The sequence below is a fragment of the Sphaerodactylus townsendi genome, linkage group LG11 (genome assembly GCF_021028975.2).
Source record: "Sphaerodactylus townsendi isolate TG3544 linkage group LG11, MPM_Stown_v2.3, whole genome shotgun sequence".
NCBI classification, from domain to species: domain Eukaryota; kingdom Metazoa; phylum Chordata; class Lepidosauria; order Squamata; family Sphaerodactylidae; genus Sphaerodactylus; species Sphaerodactylus townsendi.
This window is the reverse complement of record NC_059435.1, coordinates 69,607,075-69,612,598: the sequence shown is the minus strand read 5'-3', so window position 1 is coordinate 69,612,598 and position 5,524 is coordinate 69,607,075.

The window sequence follows — 5,524 nt, the reverse complement described above, 5'->3', positions numbered from 1 at the left end:
CTGTGCTGAAGACTGCACTGTAAATTATGTTGTCATTGTCTTCTGAATAAATGTTTACTGTTTGGGAGATCAAACTGGTAAAAGCAGCATCATTTATTGTGTGCTGAAACAAGAAAATAAAAGAGCAAAGACCCTTTGGAGTAATAATGAACGGGGACTCACTGATTGACTTCATTTGGAAGTGGACACGGCCTTTCTGCCCAGACAAATTGAACTCTATAGTTGTACCGGCATAGTCTGAAAGCATTAGGTGTTTTGTATTGTTGAAGGCTTTCACAGCCGGAATCACTGGGGTGCTGTGTGGTTTCTGGGCTGTATGGCCGTGTTCTAGCAGCATTCTCTCCTGACGTTTCGCCTGCATCTGTGGCTGGCATCTTCAGAGGATCTGATAGTATCTGTGGCTGGCATCTTCAGAGGATCTGATTGCTTTCCTTTCCTACTATCAGATCCTCTGAAGATGCCAGCCACAGATGCAGGTGAAACGTCAGGAGAGAATGCTGCTAGAACATGGCCATACAGCCCGGAAACCACACAGCACCCCATTAGGTATTTTTCATCTGCTGCCAGACATGCAAATATTTAGCTGGTGAAACTTTCCCTATCCGTGTATCTTCATGCCAGGAAAAGTCACACCTGTAGAGCTGGGTTCTCTGCTAGTAAATGAACTGGTGGAACGCTCTGGTGGAACGCTCTCTCTCCAACTTTCCGGGCCCTGCGGGACCTCGCTGAGTTCCGCAGGGCCTGTAAGATGGAGTTGTTCCACCGGGCCTTTGGAGGAACCGGCCGTTGAAGGTGCCCCCCCCTTCTCTGGCCCTGACATCTGGGCCAACTGTCATCTTAGACTCGCCATTCCTACCTTTTGGAGGGGGAGGGAGTTTCTAGAATTGGAGCGTTGGACGCCATTGTTCCCCCCCCTTTAAGGGAGGGGTGGGAACTAGAGTAGTAGATTGCTGAACGCTAATTATTTTATTGTAATTTATTATATTTACTAGATATGTTTTTTACGGTTATCGCTGCTTTTAAATGTTTTAATTGCCTATATTGTTTTCTTTTGTGTTGTACACCGCCCAGAGCCCTCCGGGGATGGGGCGGTATAGAAGTTCAAAAAATAAATAAAAATAAATAAACAGCATTTTCTTCTTTGATAGCCAAAGTAGCCCATCTCTGCTTCACTTCTGCCTCGGTATGTTCGGAAATCTAGCATTTATAATGAATCCCAATTATCTCTCATCAGTAGTCAGCCATGAAGACTTATCACAGTGCTTTCTGGATTTTTGTTAGGCAAAGGATAGCTCACAAAAGCCTTGGCAAAAAGTATATTATTATTATTAATCACCTTCGGTTGTTATTGATGCCTATGGTGCATATTGCGGTGTTTCTTTTACTGCTGATTAATGAGCAGTATTTTTTGAGGACAGCCAATTAAGGACTGGATTCTGAGCACAAGGAGGAAGACAAAAGGAATCACAGTTGAAGTCATTTTCATCCCAGTGTGGGATTTTATACGTGTAGATAAGTGGTCTTGTCACAGCTGGTGAAAACCAATTGTAACTTTAGTTTGTCAAAGTTTAGGAGCTATCCAAACCTGAGTCTTGATCTGCTGTTCTCTCTTTTCTTATTTCAAGAAAAGAAATTCTGTGTAGAGAGGAAGAATTGAAGATAATAACTCCATACTGGAAAAGAGCATCAGCAAAAATAATTGGCTTTGGAAAGGTCTACTTTCTGGTTTGCTTTTTAGCGTCTGCTCTTAGAAGGCAGCTGTTATCTAACTGTCAACATAGCTGCCAAACCGCTGCTTTTGCCATGATTCCATTGGGTAATCCCCAGTGAGATTAAGGTGTTCTGAGATTAATTTCTGGTGCTCTGGGCTGTTACAGCATTTGGATATCAGTTCAGGCACTACATAGATGAGCCTGGATTAGCTAACAATGAAAAGAAGGGCTGGGTCTCATCAACAGAATGATGTCTCTAGATTCTAAACTGCCAGCTGATGCCTCCCAGAGCCTTCATATAGGATATTAAATAATATTATGTTGTATCCCATAAGACAGTTCTCACAGGGCAACAAAGGAGTCACTTGACAGCAATTTTGAAGATTCTCTGTTTGGAATGGATAGAAGCGGCAAAACAGCTAAAATTCTCAGAGGGCCCAATGGAATCATATCATATCATATCACAGCATAGCTGGCATATGCTGTATCATGCACTCTCTGCCCGTTTTAAGGTCAATATAATACAACAAGATTACTGAAGTTTCTGTCCCAAAACTGGGCCTTGAAACAGCCTAAAACATATCAAGGAAATGCACCTCATCCAGGAGTTGATCAGAGCCACACAATAATTTTGCCCAAGTAAGTCAAGATGAAAACATCAACTTACTGGGCATCTTTAATAGAGGATGCTCTGCATCGTCCTTCAGGGTGGCCATCATTATTACCGGGACTAGACAAACATTAATAATCTCCCTAGCCAGAGACATAACATTTCCAGGTTAGCTTTGGTGGATTCCACACAGCAAATGTATAATGTGTTGCAGTCATTATAAAGGAACCTGTTTTCCTTTTTCCTGTTCACATGTGTGCCATTCAGGCAGCAACTGGAGCCCATGGAAACAATCCAGGTTGCTTTTGTGCCTTCTCATGGACATGCTTCTTTTAAAAAATTTCCTGCAACACATGCATAGCTGTGCAGGCATACAGAAATGAACTCCCATAGCCACGCCGATTGTCCCAAAATACAATCAGCTGCACCTGCATAGCTGTACATGTGCAACACACAACACACAGGGCAAGTGAGAAGCAAAAGTAGTTTGCCATTGCCTTCCTGTACAAGGTCTTCATTGGTATTCTTCCTCCCACGTACTCACCCTGCTTAGCTTCTGAGATCTGATGAGAAATTCTAGAAATAGAGGAGGTTAGGGACTGTATTTCTTTCATTTGAAGAAAATGTATAGTAAGCTTCAGTCCCTCCTCTATTACAGGCACTTAGCCTGGTTTTGAGTTTCGTGTCCCTAGTCTCCAGGTCGATCCCCTAGGATTACAGTTTATCTCAACACTGCAGAGATCAGTCCCCCTGGATAAAATGGATGCATAGGGAGGTAGACTCTATGGCAGGGGTCTTCAAATTATGGCCCTCCAGATGTTCATGGAGTACAATTCCCATCAGCCCCTTCCAGCATGGCCAAGTGGTAGGGCTCATGGGAATTGTAGTCTATGAACATCTGGAGGGCCATAGTTTGAAGATCTCTGCTCTATGGCATTATGTCCCACTGAGGTCCCTGTGCTCCTCAGGCTCCATTCCTAGATCTCCAGGAGTTTCCCAACTTACTCCTCCCCCGATTCCAATGGCCAGGGGGGACCTAGCAACCCTAGGTGTCTCTGTTCCTGCTCTTGAATTCATTTATATTGAAGCTGCCAACCTAATAAGCATCTACACTTTTCAACTGAGTTAAAGTATGTTAACAACTCAAATGCTGAACTTGGATTATACAACCAAGCTTGCTAGCTGCACAAATCTCTGAGGGGGGATAGAAATGCTTCTAAACAACCAACAGAAACGTGTTAATAAATTTAGTAACATACTTTAATCACTAAACCGTCATTTGTTATGAATGTTGGGCATACATTCCAAATGATTTGATAAAGGAAAGAAAACCTTTATTTCTGGCTTTCAATTCTGCTGTAATTGATCCCAAGTGTAGACTGGAATTAATCTGTGAACAAAACACAATTATGGTAAGTATTTTGGAAAAAAATTAAAGAGTGTGCCTTTGGGAATCCACTGCCTCTGGAAGTGATCAGATTCTTAATAGGCCTGTTAGGTCTAATTAGGGAGAGAACATGACTGTTAAGGAGATAAATAATGCTCGGGTTCATATAACAAAACAGGATTTAATTTTCACCCCATTAAAATAAATTAACTGAGGGATATGTTTTTTCCCAATCTTATTGTTATATATTCCAAGTCTTGACTCTTCCAACACTGATACTTTTGATTGAGTCCATATTTGATTCTTTAAGGTCTTCAGAGAGAGCACTGCAGTGTAATAAGAAATTGAACATCAGCAAAACAACCCAATTTCTATTTGAAAATATTCTGAAGATCTAGATTTTCCATATGGAAGTTGGCTGTGGTTCTGCTCTCTCCCCAGCTTTGGATGTCCCGAGTTTCCAAAGGATTTAATATGGTGGCTCCATATTTTAGAATAGTGGGTCACAGGCAATCCCCCCCAAAACAATTAAAAGAAAAGTCAAACAACACCTTACTGATCCATCTGGAACATGTCTGTGTGCTGCCAAGTCACAGCCGTCTTGTGGTGACCCCACAAGGCAACAGATGTTCATATGACAATCTCAGAAATGACAGATGGGAGACTGAAACTGGAACTCTTATTGGCAAACAACCTTTCTTCCTGGAGAACCAAACTGAAGTTCATGCTGAATGCAGAGGGTCTGCAAGCTCTGCATACATATGACCTGTCCGTGGGCAAGGATGACCCACATGCTGAGTGAAAGGAACAAGCCAAAACTTTCAGTGCTTCCACAGTGAGAAGAATTTCTTGTTTTCAAACAGGGATGCAAAAACAACCAATGAGATTTATTCCAAACTGGAATAATCTCAGCTCATTGCACGAAAGGCTGAGCTTTCACATAAGCAATCAGGCAGCCCTTTCATCAATTTAAAGTACTATGAGGATAAATGCTCAGCTGATGCTGGAGCTCCAGAAGCTAAAGATATCACGCCCTGTGCTTTACTGTTACGTTTGCCATTGAGTTGAGTTATGTAAATATAATTAGCCTCTTAGAAATGCCACCTGCACTAACATTTAAGAAAGTAGCTGCAGATATCTTATCAGAAGTTGAGAGAAGAAAAGCCCTGACTCAAAATGCAAACTATTTGTCTGAAGAATGTGCTCATAAGCTAACTCTAAGAGAGTGTTCTCTCCTCCCATGGAGAGCCCAGGGCCAGAACAAAAGGCAAAGCTCTGTGCCAAGGCAGCACCATTAAGAGAGCAGCCATTAAAGGGCCACTGTGAAGCTAGGGACAAAAAGAGTTTTTGTGCCTAAGACAGATCAATTCACTGTTTCCTTTGTAAAGAATTTGGCCACAGGGTGGCAGAATATCCTGACAAATTGAGACAGCAGAAAGGAAGAATTTTAAATCAAATGCTAAAAGAAATTTAAAAAACCATTTCAATTTCTCAGCAAGTAACAATATTCATGATACTTCTGAATTTATTATGGATTCAAGAGCATCTATATAAATTTGCAATGAGAAAGAGTGCTTTATGGGATTGAAGATATTCCCAAAGAGACTGTTTATCTTGGAAAATGGCAAAAATACTTTCTTTTCTATTGAAAGATGTACCGCATATTCTGGAATTTACTGGCAATCTGATTTCTATGTCTAACTGGGATGTTGATGACTGTAAATTAAGCGTTAAAATTTTATAGTGTACTGTTTCACATAATGGGAAACTTTACATGATGACAACTAGACACAAAGGCCTTTACTATTAGAAGAG